Source organism: Anas acuta, chromosome 10 (genome assembly GCF_963932015.1).
Source record: "Anas acuta chromosome 10, bAnaAcu1.1, whole genome shotgun sequence".
Classification (NCBI taxonomy): domain Eukaryota; kingdom Metazoa; phylum Chordata; class Aves; order Anseriformes; family Anatidae; genus Anas; species Anas acuta.
The window spans coordinates 22,207,142-22,230,077 of record NC_088988.1 but is presented as its reverse complement, the minus strand read 5'-3'; the positions used below and the strand labels follow the sequence as shown (position 1 = coordinate 22,230,077).

General features: G+C 44.2%; 1 long non-coding RNA gene and 1 pseudogene across 1 annotated transcript in view; both read left to right on the top strand.

Moving 5' to 3' along the window:
- The window catches only part of LOC137862075 (uncharacterized), a 74,213-nt gene that overhangs the window by 35,541 nt on the left and 15,736 nt on the right, over nucleotides 1–22,936 (top strand). The window lies entirely within an intron of this gene.
- On the top strand, nucleotides 3,317–16,701 carry LOC137861932 (ubiquitin carboxyl-terminal hydrolase 42-like; annotated as a pseudogene).

The following is a 22,936-nucleotide window of genomic DNA, read 5'->3' as shown; positions in this document are numbered from 1 at the left end:
GGTGTCCTAATCACAGGAGAGGTTTCTAAATGGCATATCTTTGCGAGTGTTCCTGTAGTCCGGAGGTTTTTGTTTGTTTGTTTGCCTTTGGAAGGTTTTACTGTTAATCTTCACGTCCTTCAGCAGAAGTGAGAAATGTGATTTTATTTTGTGCAGTGTCGCGGACCCTGCGAAATCTACTGGGAAGGATGAATACCTCGCACAGTACCAATGTGATGACGGTGGAGACAAGGAGAAACCAAGAAGATCAAAAGAACGTGACCTCATTTCAAAAGAAAACGTTTTGTACGGCAAAGAGACTTCTGAGCCTGGTGAGAAATTGCGGCAAACTTCCTCTCTCAAGTGTGGCACTGAATGTAGCTCTAAAAAGCTTTCCTCCTCAGCTATTGCAGAGAGAGTCCAAGGTAGAAAGGACAAGACTAAAAACACTGAGAAAGAGCATTACCAAAGCAAGAGGGAACATGCTCCTAGTGAAGAGAAGGAGAGTCAAAAAGCAGGTCCTTCCAGCGGCCAGGTTCACAAGGCGTCACGCTGGAGCTCCGAGTTCGGCAGCATTCCGAGGCCGTTTTGGCGGTTGTGGAGACGGCCCTGGCTGAGGTGGCTGCTGCTGTTGCTGCTGTCCCCTCTGTCCTCGCTGTTGCCGCTGTTGCCGCTGTTCCCGGACCTTGGAGACCTCCGGCGGCTCCCTGTGACAGGCCCTGTGGCCCCGGGGAGCTGCCCGCCGACTCGTCGGCCAGCCCGGCAGCAATCCTGCCAGCACAGAATAGCTTACTGCGTTTCAGGGTAAAGTGACGATTAATTTCTATTTCCTGGCCTGGGTGCTGCTTCCTTCTTTAAGGAAGCTTCAAGGTTAAAGGTTAAGCTCAGTTATGTCAGGGCCCAAGTCCGTTTCGTGAAGGGGCTCTTGTACGACAGCTTAAGGTGGGATTGACTCTCTGCTAAGCGGAGGCCAGACGTGTACCTACTGAGAAGCAGGTCCTAAGTGATAACGTTTTCTAAAGAGACTGCTAAACACATCTGAACAGTGCTGCTGCAGAACTCTGAATGGGGGGATAGCAACTGTCTTAACTGATCTGGAATCTTGAGTTTACTTTTCAGTGGACAAGAGGTGTGTCTCTCAAGGCAAACAAAGAGAGGAGTAACACCCGATACTCATGTCAACATAAATTTATGCTCAGAGCGTAGGTGTAGGAACAGCATCGGTATGTATATGGAACATCGGGAGAGGAAGCTCTGTCGGTATTTACAGTTTTTCTACTACCTTGTCAGAGAGACGTTATCTCCACATTAGAAATGGATGTATTTTGAAACAGTGGTGGTGGATCGGATTTCTTCTTTCCAGTGTTAATATTTGCTCTTGAATCGTACTTAATACCTGGTAGCGCCTCAATCAGTTGTCAAAAATAAACTTAAAAATGTGTAAGGCTTATCTCGTTGGTCAGTATAAAGATCAAGGCTTTTTTCCTTTTTCCTTTTTCCTTTACCTTTTCCTTTCTTCCCCAGTATTGTTTTTCTTTTCTCCTTCTCACTACAGTCTTAATTTTGTTTCTTGTCCCTTAAGTGTGTTTTCAGTGTGTTGCTGAAACATTTTCTCTTTCAATCCGAAAAAAGGAGCTGTCACTGGTGAAGATCGGAGCTTATCTGAAAATCCCTGAGCCCAGGAGCTGTCACCTTAGTCTTCCAGTCGGACAAGGACGACTTCATTTCTCGTGTAAATGCATTTTTCAGGTTTGCGTATTGTTTTTTCAGGAACGGAAAGTGTGTATAGAATGGATTTAAAATCAATCTTAAATGTAAAATGTCAAGGGAAAAAAGTTCTAGTTACAACCTCTGCACATAATTTGCCAGCTGTGGGACTAGGAGTTTTCTTATTTACTGTGTTTTGTTTAACGTGTCTGAAGTTTAATGGATAGCAATCAAGGCGTGCTAGAAATCTGAAAGCACTTTATGCTTTGTTCTCTCAGTCATTTTGGTATAACAAACTAGCTTATGTTTTAAACGCTCCATTAGGTTAGTGGTTTCCCTATAGGTAACAAGTCCCTGTGTGCTACAGTAAGACAGTAACAAAACATGAAGTATAGAAGTTCATCCTGTCATGGATGCTTCTGCCTACGGACACACAATTATGCTTATTTAAAGCAGTATCACCTTGAAACCTAATCAGCATTTTAAAAAGGACTTTGTAGCAGTTATTGGCTTTTGTCCTGGAGGGCTGAGGTTTGTTTTGTTTTGTTTTACATTCAGCATTTCCGTTTCTAGCTTACATTGCCCTGTTGTTTTGCATGAGGAAAACGTGCAACTTTACAAAGCAGAACGGAAAGAGCTGCTTTTTAGTCTAACGTTTCAGTTTTTTGTAGGAGTTTTAAATGTGGTAGGAGTAAAACACCAGAAGTACTGCTGCCAAAGTTCTATTCAAACTCGTATTTCTTGGAGAAGCAGAAGAAGCCCGGGGAGAAATAAATTTGCAAACGTGCTCTTCATGCTCTCCTTTCCCAAGATTTCTCTGAGATATAGGCCATCCTCTGTGGGTTTTGAGGTATATGGTTCCCAGGAGTGAGAAGGAGGGCCAAACATCTCTCTTCTTGGATCTCAACATGCCAGGGCTTTAGTGTACTGCCACTTACGGCTCCGCTTTTTCACCTGGAAAAAGCGACCACATGATGTAGACTGAGGAGCCCTCACAAATTAACTTGCTATCACAAAGTGACGCCCAGAAAAGGTGTATTTAAAAGCTAGGCTCATTATAGAATAACAACAACCCCCTCATGATTGGTGCAGTAGACAGTGAGGTAGAGGGCGATCCCTGGAAAGACAGAAGAAAAGGAGCAGTGAGTTCTGGGTACCTTTGTGCACACGAAACAGAAAAACGCAGGCAGTGAAGTAATAGTGTTCCATTACTAACGCCAGCAATAGATAATTGCAACAATTATCTATTAGATCATAGGTAATAATTAACAGATAATTGTGCAACTCTGGAAATCAATAAATAACTGATTCCCCTCAGAGAATGTCTTCTACATTTTTATATTAAAAAGACTCCAGAGTTGGAATGGATTAAAATCCTACGGAAGTGAAAGAAATGGCATCAGCCACTAGTTCTGCAGAAGCTAAAAGTAATACCGATAGAGTTTAGATGGAAATTTTCACTTTGTGTGTTTAGTTTGGGGATTCTTTTTAAATCATTCATACCAGCGATTTAGTTCTTAAGGCTGTTTCTTTGAGATTAAGTGACAGGACTTCTGCTACTCTTTTCTTCTTGGAATGCTTCTTGATATTCTTACGTCAACCAGAACTTCTGTCTCTGTCGCAGATGTCAACGATGACCGTAGTTAAGAAGCCCAAATCTTCAAAGTCTAAAAAGCCCTCTTCAAGGCAGTCTGGCAAATCCAAGAAACCAAGTACTAAAATACTGATGTCACGCACCGCAAACTGGGGCCAGATACCGCCTGCAGAAGATTCAAGCCAAGTCTCTGTGGCCCAAGGACGTGGAGGTGCTATTTACTGTAGATCATCTGAAAAATCTAAGGCTTTTGCCCCAAGAGATCTAAGTAAGTGTGAGCTTTATCCCGACTCCATTTTCTTCAAAGCAAAAGTAGAAAATGCAGTTCTTACTTGTTGCACTGATAGAGAAGGGGACTAGTGTGAACAAAGACTTCAAAAGCGAATCCCCTAAGGCAACTGAAGTGACTGATGTTACAGAAATTAATTTTGATATATTTACAGTCAACAGAGAAATATGGGGAGCTTTTTGTAATGCACAGATTTATCCATGTCTTTTCCGTTTTGCAAAGAAAAGTGTTTGATTGTTGCTATTCACAGCTTCCATTTTTCACACGTTTTTTGAATGATAACATTGCTCAGGAAAAGATCTGGTATCTGTAGGGGTACCGTCATTCCTAGTTACTAGTTTTTACCTTTTTTCCGTATAATTTCAAGTCTAAGCTTGTGGTTTAAGTTATAATAAGGAAAAAAACAGTAGTTGAGTTAATCAGGTTAAAGATTATAGATGGAGAGGAACTTGGCATTAGGTACTACAAACAGAATGGCAGTTAGCTTTGCCTTAGAAAAATTAAAATGGTTGACGAAAGCTGTTTTTTGTTTTTTTTTTTCCCCGAAACATTGTGTTGACCAGCCAATTTGAATTTGGCGGTATTAAAGCTGTCTGCAATAATTTTTTTCTGGCTGCGATTGTAGCTAGCTCCTCTAGGTGCTCCTGCAGAATAGTATTTTTTTAAATACCTTCCTTAGAAACAAACAAACAAAATCTCTTTTTAAATTTAACTTTCTTGCAGTCGTTAATGATGGAATTGCTCCGCCACAGAGCATTCTTTTTCCACCTGAGAAGATTTGTATGGATTGGCGAGAAACACAAAGTGTTGGAGTTGGCCTGTACAATCTTGGCAACACATGTTTTCTTAATGCTACTCTACAGTGTTTGACCTACACACCCCCACTTGCCAATTACATGCTTTCTCTCGAGCACGGCCAGTCATGTGAGTACTTTCTAAGAGTATTTCGAATCTGTTGGACAGCTCTGAAGGTGAAAGAACAGCAGTGATTCTGAGACAAGCTTATTTGCCTGATTTTACCTGTAGAAGCTGGCTTTGAGCACTGTATTAGCAGTGGGCTCCGAATAGCATATGGAGTGCAATTAATGCACTGTTTGTTTAATGAATTTATTTATTTATTTATTTATTTATGTATTTATTAAAGGATCATTTATTGCTTCGTGGGAATAATGAAGTGCATTGGACAGCAATGCATTTAGTAGTAATTTTAGAGAGTAATACGTTTTTCAGCCTGTGGAGTTCACATTCCTGTCAGCCTTTACAAATGTGACTTTGCAGTAGTCTTTTAGATTTCTCATCACAAAATGCATTTGAATACAGGCTTAGTGGATATTTTTATTCTGTAAAGTTGTGTGAAATGAAATGTTACAAGACTGTTGGGACATTGGCATCTTGGGAGAATAGAATGTAGCAAGGAGAGTGGATATCGTATCTATAGTTTAAATTTTACTTAGATGTTTGTTTGTAGTTCTGGATATTTTGCTGGACTGGGATGCTTTCTTCTTTCACTCTTCAGGTCGTGAACAAGATTTTTGCATGATGTGCACAATGGAGACTCACATTAACCAGGCCCTGCGTTGCACTGTTGATGCCATCGAGCCTACGCATGTTATCAGTAATCTCAGTCGTAAGTGGCTTCAGATGTGTTTCTTTTCGATAGCTTGTAATCTTCAAATACTTATTTGATGTGTATAAGTGGTTTTAACACTAGAAAGAAGAGAGATTTTAGAAATAGAAGAATGATTTCATTTTTAAATGAGGTGAATACTATCATCTTCTTCTTTAGGAATAGGACAACATTTCCGTTTTGGCAGTCAAGAAGACGCACACGAGTTCTTGCGCTATACTGTTGATGCTATGCAGGAAGCGTGCTTGAATGGAAGCACCGAGTAAGCATAAACAAGTTCACTTTCATACATTCTCTAGCACCTTCTAGTCCTTTATTTACTATCAAAAATGATCTCTAGCACCTTTTAGTGCCTTATTTACAATCAGCAACGAAAGTCTACATCATCCTTAGTTTTCATAAAACTCTTTGAAGAGTTAACTGTGCGCCTTAAATCTTCTGAGGTCTGATTATAATTTATTTCCAGATTGGACAGATCTTCTCAAGCTACCACCATCATTCATCAAATATTTGGAGGATTTCTAAGATCGAGAGGTACTTTAAAAAATATTCCTGTCCTTAGAACTGATCTGTGTCTTTTGTCGGTAGTAAAGCAGTCTGTAGTTTGTCTAAAGTAGTATCTGGCAACAACTTGAATTTGGACAGTTAGTCTCCTTCACATAAGGTTAAGCATTTATATTTTGCTTCCAGTGAAGTGCTTGAATTGCAAAGCAGTTTCGGATACGTATGAGGCATTTCTTGATATCACTTTGGATATAAAGGTAAGATGTTTTCTAAATATAATTCATGATGTTTAAGTACATGCATAACTTTCTAAATTAAACTTGTTTACCTTAAAAAACCAAACCACATATAATGTTAAAACGTAAGAGCTTGGTGGTGCTAAGGAAGTGGATTGGACTTTGTCCTTCTGTGGAACCCATGTAAATAGTCTCCACATTTGCATTGGGTTTAAGGGGAAAGAATTCTCTTTCTGCAAAAATTATAATGCTGTCACACTTCTCTGTTGTTCTACCCCAATGTACATCTAATTGTTAGACTGATGAATTTGTCCCCAGTATTGATGACAAAGCACACTATAGATGCTGTCTAGGCTACTGGAAAAGTATTTGTTCCGAAGTCAAATGACTTCCAGGTGAGGTCAATGCTGAGCATGCTCTTTCTGCCTCCTTCTTCACAGTGCTCATAGTAGATCGCTTGAGTATGTTAGTAAGATTCTCTTATAAACCACTAGTACGTCTCTGGAATTTTGAATTTACGGTGACTTTACGCTCTTCTTTCTCGCTCCTCTAGGCGGTTTCATCTGTTACCAGAGCTCTGGAACTCTTTGTGAAACCTGAAGAGCTGGGTGGAGAGAATTGCTATAAATGTAGCGAGTAAGATTTTGACGAATTAGGTCTTAATCCTAGATGTCAGTTTTATATGTTGCATGACTCTGTTGGACTACCTCTAAACTTTGGATCTACTTACGAGTTTTGTGGAAGTTTATAAAACACTTGGATTTTTGTTTCTTTGGAGGGGGGAAGTCTTGTTCAGAGGCATTCCCTATGGGTTTGCAATTCTCTGGCTCGTATTTTGCCATCAGAATTCAAAAAGAGATACTTTTGTTCTTTCTATTTATTAGCTCTCGACAGTACTTTTCTTGATGTAAACTGCCCAGTTTCCGTTGTTCTCTGGGCTAGTGGCTAATTTTCACTGCTTACACTGTAGGTCCTACCTTGGAGCGGGCAATGTATCAAACTGAACTATTGTGTTTCAAAGGATGGCAGACAGTTTCAGTGTCTTTCCAGACAAGCTCAGTACATGAAGACTTCCTACTGTTAAATGTCTCCCTCCTGTAGAATGACCATGTGCTTCTGTTGTATTTTTGATGTTGATAGACGACCTATGTTGGAGATTATTTGCAATTTCTAGTCCTGGGGACCAAGGCTCTCTCGTTCCACTTTCATTATTTGTATTTCTCTTGAAAGCTGAAAGAATGTATCCAGGATTGGAGTTCAAATAGCCACTTTTGTAGACCAAGAAATGGTACCTTGCCATCCAACCTGGTAATACCCTTTCGTGAGAGATTCCTGTTCCTGCTATGCCCGGGGTTTTGGGAGAATTTACCTTCTTCACTGTATTAACAAACCTGACACGCAGTGCATGGGTTTATGAAAAGAAAAAAGACCAACCTATTATGCAAGTAAATGTCATTCAAATAGCATAGGCATGCGTGAGACATTAAAACGAGTTTGTTTTGGGGGCGAAAAAAGAAGATGTCTTCAAACACTTATCTCTGCTTGTTTTTAAGGTGTAAAAAGATGGTTCCTGCATCCAAGAGATTTACCATACACCGTTCTTCCAAGGTTCTCACAATATCACTGAAAAGATTTGCAGATTTCACAGGTGGAAAGATCAACAAGGTATATTTACCACTGTAATGCAACTATATCATCGTGTAATGGGACATCCCCCAAAGCTGAAAGTTGTTTATATTTTCAGACAATAATTGTAGACTAACGACTATGGCTTATTCTTTCTCTTACTATCAATAAAGTTCCCGCTTGACAAGAAGCATATGCTTTCCTCTGAGAAGGCTGATTCATCAGGAAACAGTTCTCTGCAACTTCTAGTCTTAAACATTGTTTATGGGAAGACTTATTTGTAGTGAATCAAGAAATATCTTCTAGAAATATATTCTAGAAATAAATTCTAGTCTGTGTTTTTTGGAAGTGTTTTTCTCTGGCTAGCCCACGAAGTACTCTGGGATAATTTTTCTATCTTCTTGGTCTCTCTTTAGGAGGTGAAATATCCGGAGTATTTGGACCTGAGAGCCTACATGTCACAGTCAATGGGAGAACCACTGCTCTATGCCTTATACGCGGTGCTGGTACATCACGGTGTCAGCTGTCACTCAGGACACTATATATGCTATGTAAAGGTAGAAGTCAACAGCATTTCTAACAGGGTAAAGGTTGTGCTGGCAAACCAGTGAAAGCGTGACTAGCAGCTACTGTTTCTAGGGAAAAAGATTTCATTATATTTTTATTTGACACGTGTGTATTTTGTTCCTATCCGTGATTTCATTTGGAACACGTGCAATTCACCTAAAGAAATGGTTGTCTCTATTTGCAGGCTGGTAATGGACTTTGGTATCAGATGAATGATGCTAAAGTAGTCCGTACTGACATTAAGAGAGTTCTTGGTCAGCAAGCTTACATACTTTTTTATATCAGGTAATAACAAATCTTAACATGTGTTCAGAAGAGATTTACTTTCCTGTTATTGATATTTTTCTGTTTTGCAAGTGTTTTTCTTGCTATCCCAGGGAAAGATTATTATTTGTCTAATTCAGTTCTGTCTAACCTGAAATTCTCTGTGTCATTTATTATCTTTTGTTGCTTGGCCTGAAACTGCAGCACTTGTGTAAATTGCTATCTATGTGTTACCTGTAGCTGGCTAATTTAGAGAAGGAGAGAAATGAAGGTCATCTGTTGTGTAAGAATGAATTATTGTTCTGAAAGTGATAGTCTTAGTAGCAAGACTGTTCTCTCCTTTTCAGTTTGTAGTCTTGGCGAAGCCTTCTGTAGAGAAGGCTTCCATATCGTATGAACTGTTCCTCTAAAATTATAGGATGGGATTTAATCCAAGAGTAGGCTGAAAGAAAAACTAAACTACGATCACTGCTCTTTTCTGAAGGCGCTATGATTTGACACTTGGAGAACGTGCGTTTTACTTGCCAGCACCATCTTATCCCTGTTCATTCCCTCCTGGTCAGCAGGGGGCTAATAGTAAGCAGGCTGGATTTATGGGACCACGACTTCTTCCTCATATGATTAAGGTAATTCAGGGAAGTGGGAGGGCAGGTAACGGCACCAAACTGCTAGTGGGTTTGGGGTTTGGTGTGGGGTTTTTTGTTTGGTTTTCAGCATCTTGGTTTTGTTTTCCTTCCCATGCTGCAGCTTTCTTCACAGCCTTCATGCTACAGCCAGAGTCATTCAAACAGTGGTTACTGCTAAATTGTGCAGCCATGCGACTCCATTACCTTATACCTCCAAGACAGCTTTCTAAAGCACAGAGAGCTACGCTCTTTGACAATTTAAGCAGAGTGTACTAATCCTCGAATCATTTAAAAGAGGACTTGTTTTTCCTATCGTCGTCACTTTAGCTAAGACAGGGAAAACTAAGTGTCTTATTCCTGAGCACCAGAACAATTACTTCAGGCTTTTCAGGGTATGTTTAAAGGGGAAAATAAATATATTTGGGAATAGCAGCAGGTAATGTTAAGTTGTTTGGCTGGTTTTCAAAGATGATGTTAATTTGATTCCAATCGGCTGTAAACCAAAAGCAGGAATTGAATACGCTTATTGGACTTGCATTTATCTTTAAAGGGCAGTGTGTTTTTCTTTGTAGGTGTTAAGACCATTTGTAGAAATACTCAGTAGGAGAGTTTTGTGTTTCAAAATGTTAAATGCAGTGTTTGCGTTAATCCATCTTGCCATTTCTTCTTTTTAAATACAGAATTCAAGCCGTTTAAATGGAAATGGATCCATAAAAGAGGACGCAAAGACCACTGGTGTCACCCTAAAAAGGCCATCTTCAGCACCACCGATGGCCTGTGTTCAAAACCAGACAATTACCAGGCCTTCAATTACTGATCCGTCAAGAAAACAGAAGATCACCACCAGTATTCACAATAAATTGCCTGCTCGTCGGACTGTGTCACAGCCTGACTGTCTTAGCAGTGCTGCGGAGGATGAAGATCTCTACCAGGCTGTTCCTTCATCCACAATTACAAATTCGGTAATGCAAATGAAGCAAATGCAAACAAGCAAAAAAGTTTCTGATGAGATTTTTGTGGAGCCAACAGTGAATGAAAATCCTAAACTCAGCTCTGATAACACAGTCCCTTACGGTGCAGAATCTTCAGGAAAATCTGAGGAGGAGTCAAAGGGCTTATTTAAAAGGAATTGCAATGCAATGTCCTCTAATGGAATTTTGGTTGGAAAGGTAGTCCGTACATTGCAGCATTCCGGTTCTTCCTGTCAGAATGCTGACGAAGGAAGATCCCAGCATGAGCTGCCAAAAACCGATTCACTAAATGGTGCTATTAGGTTAGGTAATGAATCGAAAGAAAACGCACTGAAACTTGATGATTCCACTTGCCGAGTTGAACCTGTTAAACCTTCTGAGATGTTCTTTTCTAAAACAAATGGATTGCTTGAAACATAGATTTGCTCCATCGAGAATTTCTCACCTATGATGTATTCGGGAGTGTTTATTGTGTTCCTAATTCAGGTGAAATACTGAGAAAACACAGCACAAATGTGATTGTAAGACTTTGTGGTATTATCCCATTAGAATTTGCAGACCTGAGCTTACATTAGAACTTGTCAACTTAAGCTCAGCTGAGATAAAAATTCCTAAGTTTCATAAAGTAGATTTTGGGAGGTGAGTTGGGGTTATCTTTGAAGTGTAGATAATGCATACAACTCAAAACGGTCTTGCTTACCATTTAATGGAGAAATTCTGACAAGACTAGTCCTCAGTACTACTACAAATAGCATTGTTTTGTCTGCTGACTTGTGCGTTTTGATTGCAGATGCCTGGAGCTATGCCTTCAGTCAATCGAGAAGTCATCACGGAGTCCCTCACAGCCAGCCAGCTGAACAGCTTGTCAGAGGAAACGAGGTAAAATGAGCACAGTCTGATTAAGACAAGACCTTATGGAAGTTCGTTACGGTTTTATCTGTCTACTAATAGTATTTAATGGAAGGATTTAAATTAGTACAATTCCATGCTGTATGTCCAGCGTTACGAACAGAACTAATGATCAGCACTGAGCATATCACTCTGATGCAGGTTGGTGCCTCAAGGAGAACTTGTGTTCCTTCATAGAATGTTTTTCCATTTTTCTCCACTGTCTGGAGAAACACTGGCTGTTCCCCGCTCGCCCCTATGCCTTTTTTCTCAGAGCAGCAGGTGGAAGGAGACGGATGCATTTGCTTTTTTAGTGCAATGGCTTCAGAAGCAAGAGGGGAGAAAGCACTTTCTCAGGGAGCTGAAGAAGGTGTCCTAATCACAGGAGAGGTTTCTAAATGGCATATCTCTGCGAGTGTTCCTGTAGTCTGGAGGTTTTTGTTTGTTTGTTTGCCTTTGGAAGGTTTTACTCTTAATCTTCACGTCCTTCAGCAGAAGTGAGAAATGTGATTTTATTTTGTGCAGTGTCGCGGACCCTGCGAAATCTACTGGGAAGGATGAATACCTCGCACAGTACCAATGTGATGACGGTGGAGACAAGGAGAAACCAAGAAGATCAAAAGAACGTGACCTCATTTCTAATGAAAACGTTTATTACGGCAAAGAGACTTCTGAGCCTGGTGAGAAATTGCGGCAAACTTCCTCTCTCAAGTGTGACACTGAATGTAGCTCTGATAAGCTTTCCTCCTCAGCTATTGCAGAGAGAGTCCAAGGTAGAAAGGACAAGACTAAAAACACTGAGAAAGAGCATTACCAAAGCAAGAGGGAACATGCTCCTAGTGAAGAGAAGGAGAATCAAAAAGCAGGTCCTTCCAGCAAGAGGAGGTGTTCTCAGAGCGTGGAAGTTGTTGAGCAAAAGCGTCACAAGCAGGAGCACTGGGAGGGAAGCAGGTGCAGATCTTTCCCTGGTGAAAGAAACAGCCCTGAGAATGGCAGAAGAGCAGTCAAATATTCAAAGTACAGATCTGGCAGCGGAGGAAGATCAGAACAAGGTAGCAATAGATATTACTGATCCAAAGGGGAAAGAAGTTGGAGCAGAGAAAGATACTATCGAGATGAAGCACGGAGGTGGGAAAGATGTAGCTATTCCAATGATTACTATTCACCTCATGCGACAGGAGACAGTAGAGAGAGAAAGTTCTCTCACGGCGATGCAGCCTTTGACAAATGGACTGCAACTTACTACGGCAGGTCACATAAGCATTATCATTACAAAAGTGGATGGCCTCACGGTTCCCTCTTGAGAGATGAAGATGGACGTCGCTTTAGCACACCCGGAGCAGACTTGCATCGTTGCTCGGTATCTCAGCAACATTCTGGAAGACATTCTCGTGAAAGACATGCGCTTCCACCTGTGTCAGCTCATTTGGAGAACTGTCGCCAGAAAAATGAAACAGAAGGAAACAGAAAAAGAAAATCTACCCGTGCAGAAGGTAGTGAAAGTGAAATAGAAAGGAAAGACAGAAAGATAGAAAAGGAGCTTTTAGGTGGTGAAAAAAATGCAAAAATATCACAAGTTCTAGAAGAAAAAGAAGTCTAAGGATAAACATGGAGAGAGTCTAAGGATAAACATGGAGAGAAGGATTCCAAGTAAGCAAGGATTCCAGCATACTCCGCATTTTTTATCCTAATTCTTTTCTGGGTGCTTCTCATGTATTCCTTCTTTTTTTTTTTTTTTTCTCCTTTTTTTTTTCTTCTCTTTTTTTCTTCTTCTTTTTTTTTTTTTTTTTTTTTTTTTCTGGTAGTTTCTAAGTTACTTAGATAGCATCAGCTGGCTGGGGATCATGTTGTTAGGTTGATCAGTGAAGATAGGAAAGCTATTGCTGAATTGTGTCAGAGCACTAGCTTTGGACCACATAGTTGGAAACACATCCGTACACCATTCTGGATTAGGTTAAAAGTTTTTTTCTGCTTGCACGTATTCCAGAGCTAGCCATTGTTAATGATCTGTGTACAAACCAGGACCTATGGTCCTCCAATCTGAGGGCTTAAGTTTGCTACATCTAAAGTAAGTTGCGTGTGCACAAAGCACCACAAAATAGCTGACATGCTGCAAATCATCACCTGTGGTAAAATAAATAAAGTTTCATATAGGCAACAAGTGCCACATCTTTTTTTCTCTTTTAAACTTGCATGTTTCTTTCAGACTTCACGATTTGTGTTTCTGTGTGCTCCACTTTGACAATGCCAATCGCAAGCGTAAAACAAGAAGAAAAAGGAGAAGAAAAAGAAGAAAAAAGAGAAACAGCAGGAAAGTGAAAGGCTCCTTGGAACACTTAGATCCTCGTTTCCAGAAGATAACGCGGGAGAAGAAGGAAGAATCCCATCCTCCAGATGGCTCTTCATGTGAGCAATGCAGAAGTGAGAGCAGTAAACAACCTTACAAGGAAGGGAAGCCTTCCAGTGCAGGCGAAAGCAAGAAATACAGCCCCGTCTCATCCAACGAGTGTATTAAAGGTAAGCGGCCGCAGTGTGTTTGAGGAATTCCTTTTCTATTAATGTAGAGATTATTTCCAACAGTCTTGAAGTGCTTGGTGAGTTAACAGTCTGCTGGATATTAAAAAAAAAAGCGGATGGACTTTTTCTTTCCGTTTTTAAATGACCACTAGGAAAGAATGCCTGAAATAAAGAGGTGAAAGGCAAATAGTTTTCATTTGGTGTGATGATTAAGTGGCAAACAAGAGGAAGAGTTGCAAGATCCCTTCTTAAATTCAGTCCAGCCAAGTAGGAAAAGTAAACGTGGACAGCTGTATCTTGGCAAAGAAGATAGTAGGGAGCAAGGAGGTTTAGCAGTCAAGATGGAAGGTGATGCCATGAGGCTTACAGGCTAGTAATGTTCTAGTGAAACCCAGCCTTCCTAAAGAAACCTGCCTGACTACTTCACGTGAATAACAGACTCTGTTCAGCTATTTCCTAACATAGAAAGGGTGCTGACTGCTTCTTCAGAGTAACATAAGTTAGTGATACTGCTGAAATAGTTGTGGTTCAGATGTAGATCTGATTTCTCCTAAGCACGCTCAATTCACAGCTGTTGATCCTCCAGCGGAGGCTTTGCAATTGAACACCTGGAGAATAGGTAAATTTCCCGCTGTTGTTCTCCTATCCTCTTGTTTTGTTTTGTTTTGTTTTCCTAGTAGAATAGGCTTAAGACTCTGAAGAAACAGGCTGCTTTTTTTCATTTCCAACACTGGCTGTTCCTCCTGAGCCCCGCCTTCTATTTTTGCAGTCACAGGATACGTGAATGTAAATTCTTGGGAGAGAGGTAGAAAACTCTGTTTCAACTGGTGTTTTTTTCGGCTATGTGGGGAGACCAAATAGGGTGGTTTTGAATCTTCTGGCTCTTATTCAGAGCAGCAGCATGTGGAGGGAGACAGATGTGTGTGCTTTTTTAGTGCAATGGCTTCAGAAGCAAGAGGGGAAAAAACACTTTCTCTGGGAGCTGGAGAAGGTGTCCTTATCGCAGGAGAGGTTTCTAAATGGCATATCTTTGCGAGTGTTCCTGTAGTCTGGAGGTTTTTGTTTGTTTGTTTGCCTTTGGAAGGTTTTACTCTTAATCTTCACGTCCTTCAGCAGAAGTGAGAAATGTGATTTTATTTTGTGCAGTGTCGCGGACCCTCCGAAATCTACTGGGAAGGATGAATACCTCGCACAGTACCAATGTGATGACGGTGGAGACAAGGAGAAACCAAGAAGATCAAAAGAACGTGACCTCATTTCTAATGAAAATGTTTTGTACGGCAAAGAGACTTCTGAGCCTGGTGAGAAATTGCGGCAAACTTCCTCTCTCAAGTGTGGCACTGAATGGAGCTCTAAAAAGCTTTCCTCCTCAGCTATTGCAGAGAGAGTCCAAGGTAGAAAGGACAAGACTAAAAACACTGAGAAAGAGCATTACCAAAGCAAGAGGGAACATCACGGAACATTTTCCGTGATTTTCTTCCTGAGCAGAAGTGTGCAGTACTCCTTTTCCATTAATGTAGAGATTATTTCAAACAGTCTTGAAGTGCTTGATGACTTACCAGTCTGCAGATGTATTATCAAACCAAAAAAAAACCCCGACTTGGTAGACTATTTTTTTCCCACTTTTGAATGACTACTAGGAAGAAGGTTGTTCCGGCATCAAGAAAGTCATGTGGAATGTAACAAAATTTACTGAACCAGTAAATAAAAACTATATTTTTCTATTAGTTCCATTGTTTCAACTCTTCTGACGCTTATGGATGGCACAGATAACAGAGAGGAGATCGTGGTAATCGGAGCTACCAACAGACTGGATTCTATAGATCCTGCTTTACGAAGACCAGGACGCTTTGGCAGAGAGTTCCTCTTCAACTTGCCAAATAAAGAGGTGAGAACTTGAATTCAACGTTAGTTCTACCATGGCAAAGTCCAACTTTATAGGAAAAAAAAATAATTGACAACTTGAAAAAAGAGTGATATGTGGAGACACTGCGTTGTTCCATGGAGGGCAAATCTGGTACTGGATATATATGGTCAGGATGATACCACCAAGTAGTTAGTTCTATAATCAAACCTTTCGTTCCCAAAGTTGTACCTGTTTGCTTAATTATTTAGTCCACTTGGGCGTTTTCATCATGAAGTTGTGTTTTTGGTCTCAATCCTTCACTTCTGAATGAATAGGGGACGTGTTTGCATTTGATTGTGCCCCGGATCGGTGGTAGTAGTTTGAGTCATAATTATTTTCTTCTTTATAGTAATTGTAGCAATTTGAAGCATTGTGCCAGAAGTGCTTTCTGTGCATTTACTGACTGAAAAGCAAATGTGATGAAGTAATGAGACTGTCACAATGAAAGCTTGCTAAGTTTTAGAGAAGTTTTTTGGACAACAAAGAAATGTTTCTGGATAAATTTTTCATTACAGTATTTTCCTCTGGGTCATTAGGTCTCGTAGTTTGGAAACTTGTTATTGAAACTATAAATGCCTTTTCTTTCATTGTAGGTTCCTAGAAAAAGTTCAGTATAACAAATAAGAAATATTCAATTTCCTGGTTGAAAATGCAGAGTGTATATTAAATAACTGTAAAATACTTGAAAGTTGAGCAAGTAAGAAAAGCGTATTAATAGATGAGGGGTTTTGAGGGAGGACTGTTTGTTTTTTTGTTTGTTTGTTTGTTTGCTTGCTTTTTGGTTTGTTTGTTTCTTGTTGGTATTTTTAAGGAAAACTTGAGACAAGCTAAAATGCAATGATTTTGCTTCCAGGCTAGAAAAGAAATTTTCAAGATTCATACTCGTGACTGGACCCCTAAGCCACCGGACATGTTGCTTGATGAACTAGCTGAGAAATGCATTGGTAAGACTGAAACCAAAATGGATTCTTGCTTGTGAGCAAGTTGTAAAGAACCTTAGCTTGTACCAGGCAGTACCCAAGCTCTTGTGCCTTGCTGCACAACTAGTCAACGAGGCAGCTGGCACGCCTTCATAGCAATCAGAGTTAGATGCTTTCATCTATTTACTCTTTGTTGTCGTTCTTTTTGTTGTCTGAAAACGTTAAATGGTTCTGGGGCATCTTCCTCAAGAGTATAGTTTTTGATGAGGAGTCTGCTTCAGCTGCATAAGCGCAGGATATCAGACAGTGCGCAACATGAAACTTCCCTGCAGAGCGGTAGCACTTTGAATTCCCTGTTAACCTGTTTGGTTTTGGCATTACAAATTGTTTAAATGTTGCATGTTGTAAACCTGGGCCTTGACTGATGTAACGTTTGATTTTTGTTTGTTAGGATACTGTGGTGCAGATATCAAATCTTAATGTACTGAAGCTGCGCTGTGCTCTCTACGCCGATGCTATCCTCAGATTTATGCAAGTAGGGAGAGGTTGCTTCTATTAAAATAAAAGCAAAGGACTTTTTCATGGCTCTGAAGAAGGTTGTTCCGGCATCAAACAGGATCGTGGCTTCACCCGGACAAGCACTATCACCCATTTTCAAGCCACTTTTTAAAAGATCAGGAGCGAATATTTTACAAGTTGTGCAGAAGATCTTCCCGCATGCACAGCTTGCACTAAAGGAGGACCGACAGCAAGGTATAACCACAGCATCCACTTCTTTATAATTCTGCTAAAGCAAAAACTTGTGGTTTGTGCAATCAACTTAAACCTTTCAGACATAATGATGGTAGAATTTTATTATTTGCATGTGCATGTCTTTCTTTTGGGCATGTCTGGAAGATAACGCATAGGTTTTATTCTGGATTCGAAACTGAAATGCCAAATGGAAGCCCTGAATGACTCAATACACAGTAAAGGACGATGCGTTCTCTACTGAAGCATCCTGCTTCTGACGGCAGCTAAGATAATTAGCATTTGTAGAGGTTGACTTGAGGTTTGAAGTATAAGGCAGCTATTTTTCTTTAAAAAATCAAAACTCAGATATTTGGAGGGGAAGCATTTCTAGGTCAATGTTTCTAATTCCTTTCTGAAGAATGTCGGGACCAGGATACAAGTATAACTGGTCTAAGCTAAATACTGTTTTAGCTATCATCATTTTTAACCAGTCTCCTAATTTAAATGTTTGTAGATCGTACTATACATGTGCACGTGAGATCAATTAGCGCTGATATTTACTAGATGAATGGAATTCTGTGGCCATCACATCCTTAATCCCCGTGCTTTCATTGTGGGAACCTCCTCCAGAAAGAAATGGTCTTGTTTTTTTTTGTTTTTTTTTTTAGCTATTTAGCAACTGCGGAAATTGTTTGTAATCTCCTTTATTCTAAGGGGGAGAAAAAAATCACCAAGAGTAGCGTACCTTATACGTACACATCAGTGGGACTTAGTACAGCTGTGTAGGGCCTTGTGCCATCTCCTTAGATCTGTGGTGGGATGAACTCTAGGAAATAGCTTTCAGTGTGTGCTCTCAAATGAAGAAAGGGTTTTGGCACTGATTTAGAAGCTGTATTCATGTAAGAGAACGAGACAAAGGCTATTCAGGAAAGTTAACAAACCTCTTTTGTCTTTCAGACCATTTAAATCCTATTTTACAAGATGATACGTTCGACAGTGATGACGATGCATCCTTGGTTTCTGGAGATGAATTAAAAGATGGAATGCCTGACGGACCAGAGAAAAAACGCCTCTGTTTCAGCAGGTAAAGAAAGATAGATCCGTGTTATGTTTAGATTCTCAGGACTGCTGAGTCTTTGTAAACAGTTCCAGCTGTTAAAAGTGCGAGGGGTGGTAGACGAAGGGGTAACATCAAGTTTGTGTGTTGAAGGGGTGCTTGGTATTCACAAGGAGAAAGGGTGAAGGGACTAAAGTTGTAATGAAGTTGCTCTGAATGACCAAATTGAAAAGCCCAGGCTTGTCTTCCTAAGCCAAAGTGATCCGTAGACTACCAGAACACGTTGACTTAATCCATGGCATTCTTTGAAAGACTCAAGACCACATAAATGTCCTGTCTGTCCTTTTAGCTAAAAATACCCCAACTTTATGGGTTTGTGTTGCCACCTTTTGCCCTTCTGTTTTCCAGGATTCTTAAACCAATGGTGAATTATGTAGCAGAAAGAAAACTGAGAAATGGCTTGTTAAAACACCTTGAGAAAAATCTGAATGGTGTCTTTATTTGTTAAGCCACCAAATTGTGTTAATCTTGTGGTATTTTAGTATGGAAGTCATGCAAGCCCACTGTTGGAAAGTTAGATCATGTTGTCACAGCTGGATCAGTTATTTTTCTCAGTTTCTATTGCTGTGCTGTCCAGAAGATTTTCTGTCCTCTAGAGCAAGGCTAAGTCTCTAGAATCTTTGAATTAAGCCCGCAAAGGTACAGCCTGATTGAAGTGGGGAAACAAATGCTCCTCACAAATTTATTTCCTAGTAGTAAAGCAAGATTGCAGGGATATTAATTTGCAGTCTTGGTTCAGTACAGAATAGGAAACACAAGGGAAGAAGATGAATCAATTTGAATGACTGAATAACTTAACTGGAAATCTTACATGTATTTTATGTACTGCTGCCATTTGGTTTATTTGGATTATTCCACCTCGCACTCCGCCACCTCCTCGTCCGCCACATCCTCCTCCGCCACCTCCTCCTCCTCCTCCGCCTCCACCTCCTCCTCCGCCACCACCTACTCCTCCGCCACCTCCTCCTCCTCCGCCACCTCCTCCTCCTCCGCCACCTCCTCCTCCTCCGCCACCTCCTCCTCCTCCGCCACCTCCTCCTCCGCCACCTCCTTCTCCTCCGCCACCTCCTCCTCTGCAACCACCTACTCCGCCGCCACCTCCTCCTCCGCCGCCACCACCTCCTCCGCCACCTCCTCCTCCTCCGCCACCTCCTCCTCCTCCGCCACCTCCTCCTCTGACACCTCCTCCTCCTCCGACACAGCCTCCTCATTCTCCACCGCCTCCACCTCCGCCACCTCCTCCTCCGCCTCCACCTCCTCCTCCTCCGCCACCTCCTATTCCGCCTCCTCCTCCTCCACCGCCTCCACCTCCTCCTCCACCGCCTCCTCCGCCACCTCCTCCTCCTCCGCCTCCACCTCCTCCTCCGCCACCTCCTCCTCTTCCACCACCTCCTCCTCCTCCGCCACCTCCTCCTCCTCTGCCACCTCGTCATCCGCCACCACCTCCTCCTCCTCCACCGCCTCCTCCGCCACCTCCTCCTCCGCCACCACCTCCTCCTCCACAGCCTCCACCTCCTCCTCCACCGCCTCCTCCGCCACCTCCTCCTCCTCCGCCTCCAACTCTTCCTCCGCCACCTCCTCCTCTTCCACCACCTCCTCCTCCTCCGCCACCTCCTCCTCCTCCGCCACCTCCTCCTCCTCCGCCTCCACCTCCTCCTCCACCGCCTCCACCTCCTCCTCCACCGCCTCCTCCGCCACCATCTCCACCTCCTCCATCACCTCCTCCTCCTCCGCCACCTCCTCCTCCTCCGCCACCTCCTCCTCCTCCACCTCCAACTCTTCCTCCGCCACCTCCTCCTCTTCCACCACCTCCTCCTCCTCCGCCACCTCCTCCTCCTCCGCCACCTCCTCCTCCTCCGCCTCCACCTCCTCCTCCGCCGCCTCCACCTCCTCCTCCACCGCCTCCTCCGCCACCATCTCCACCTCCTCCATCACCTCCTCCTCCTCCGCCACCTCCTCCTCCTCCGCCACCTCCTCCTCCGCCGCCTCCTCCTCCTCCTCCACCGCCTCCTCCGCCACCATCTCCACCTCCTCCATCACCTCCTCCTCCTCCGCCACCTCCTCCTCCTCCGCCGCCTCCTCCTCCTCCGCCGCCTCCTCCTCTTCCGCCTCCTCCTCCTCCTCCGCCACTTCCTCCTCCTCCTCCACCACCTCCTCCTCCTCCGCCATGTCCTCCTCCGCCTCCACCTCCTCCTCCGCCTCCACTTCCTCCTCCGCCACCTCCTCCTCCTCCGCTACCTCCTCCTCCTCCGCCACCTCCTCCTCTTCTGCCTCCTCCTCTTCCTCCACCGCCTCCTCCTCCTCCTCCACCGCCTCCACCTCCTCCTCCACCTCCTCCTCCTCCGCCAACTCCTCCTCCGCCACCTCCTCCTCCACCACCTCCTTTTCCACCACCTCCTCCTCCTTTGCCACCTCGTCCTCTTCCACCGCCTCCTCCTCCTCCGCCACCTCCTCCTCCTCCTCCACCGCCTCCTCCTCCTCTGCCACCTCCTCCTCGGCCTCCACCTCCTTCTCCGCCACCACCTCCTCCTCTGCCACCTCCTCCTCCTCCTCCACCGCCTCCTCCTCCTCCGCCTACTCCTCCTCCGCCACCTCCTCCTCCTCTGCCACCTCCTCCTCCGCCGCCTCCTCCTCCTCCTCCGCCACCGCCTCCTCCTCCTCTACCGCCTCCTCCTCCTCTACCGCCTCCTCCTCCTCTACCGCCTCCTCCTCCTCCGCCACCTCCTCCTCTGCCTCCACCTCCTCCTCCGCCACCTCCTCCTCTGCCTCCACCTCCTCCTCCGCCACCTCCTCCTCCTCCACCTCCTCCTCCTCCGCCACCACCTCCTCCTCCGCCACCACCTCCTCCTCCGCCACCACCTCCTCCTCCACCTCCTCCTCCTCCTCCGCCACCTCCTCCTCCTCCGCCACCTCCTCCTCCTCCACCTCCTCCTCCTCCTCCGCCACCTCCTCCTCCTCCTCAACCACCTCCTCCTCCGCCACCACCGCCTCCTCCACCACCGCCTCCTCCGCCACCTCCTCCTCCTCTTCCGCCTCCTCCTCCTCTGCCACCTCCTCCTCCACCACCTCCTCCTCCGCCGCCTCCTCCTCCGCCGCCTCCTCCTCCGCCGCCACCTCCTCCTCCTCCTTCACCGCCTCCACCTCCTCCTCCACCGCCTCCACGTCTGCCACCTCCTCCTCCGCCTCCACCTCCTCCTCCGGCACCACCTCCTCCTCCGCCACCTCCTCCTCCTCCGCCACCTCCTCCTCTTCCGCCACCTCCTCCTCCTCCGCCACCACCTCCTCCTTCTCCACCGCCTCCTCCTCCTCCTCCGAAACCTCCTCCTCCGCCTCCACCTCCTCCTCCGCCACCTCCTCCTCCTCCTCAACCACCTCCTCCTCCACCGCCTCCACCTCTGCCACCTCCTCCTCCGCCGCCGCCTCCTCCGCCGCCGCCTCCTCCTCCGCCGCCGCCTCCACCTCCGCCTCCGCCACCCCCTCCTCCGCCACCTCCTCCTCCGCCACCACCGCCTCCTCCGCCACCTCCTCGTCCGCCACCTCTTCCTCCTCCGCCACCGCCTCCTCATCCTTCTCCACCTCCTCCTCCTCCTCCTCCGCCATCTCCTCCTCCGCCTCCACATCCTCCTCCGCCACCACCTCCGCCGCCACTTCCTCCTCCGCGACCGCCTCCTTCTCCGCCACCTCCTCCTCCTCCGCCACCTCCTCCTCCGCCTCGACCTTTTCCTCCTCCGCCACCTCCTCTTCCGCCACCACCGCCTCCTCCTCCTCCGCCACCTCCTCCTCCGCCGCCACCTCCTCCTCCGCCACCTCCTCCTCCTCCGCCACCTGCTCCTCCGCCACCTGCTCCTCCGCCACCTCCTCCTCCTCCTCCGCTGCCACCTCCTCCTCTGCCCCCTTCTTCTCTTACTCCCCCTTTTCCACCTATGCCTCTTCCTCATCCTCCTCCTTTTCTTTTTCCACCTTCTCCCATCTCCACTCTCCAATACTCTGGCTCCCACTGCCCCCCTTTGGCCCTTTTATTGGGAGGAGCAGCCACACCCTTGATTGATGACAAGCCATTTGCATAATAGCTAACAATCGCTACCCAGGCAACAAGCAACGCATCACAGAGCGTCATCAAGATGATAGGAGCCGCCAGCTGCTACCTTACAGGGTCACAGTGCCATGGTCCTGTGGGGTGACAAATGGAACGAGAATTAAGAGCGGTGGGCAGCGCTCACAGCCATAGCCTCCCAGAGAAGGCCAAAAAAATCACAAATACAAAAAGAAAAAGAGCATTAGGAGGAAGAAGAGGAGGCCAAAAAAGTCACAAATAAAAAAGAAAAGAGCATTAGGAGGAGGAGGAGGAGGCCAAAAAAGTCACAAATACAAAATAAATAAAGAGGAGGAGGTGGAGGAGATGGCCAATAAAATCACAAATACAAAAAATAAAGAAGAGGCGGAAAAGGTGGCCATAAAAAAATAAAAAATAAAAAAAAATAAATAAATAAAGAGGATGAGACGGAGGCCAAAAAAATCACCAATACAAAAAAAAAAAAAGAGGAGGAGGAGGAGGTCAACAAAAACACGAATAAAAAAAAGAGCATGAGGAGGAGGAGGTGGCCAAAAAATCACAAATACAAAAAAGAGAAGAAGAAGGAGGCCAAAAAAATCAGAAATATGAAAAAAAAAGAGATAGACGAGGAGGAGGTGGCTAAAAATATCACAAATACAAAATAAAAGAGGATGAGGAGGAGAAGGTGGACACAAAAATCACAAATACAAAAAACATTAGCATGAGGAGGAGGAGATGGCGAGAAAATTACAAATACAGAAAACAAAAAGAGGTTGAGGAGGAGGAGGTGGCCAAAAAAGTCACAAAAACAA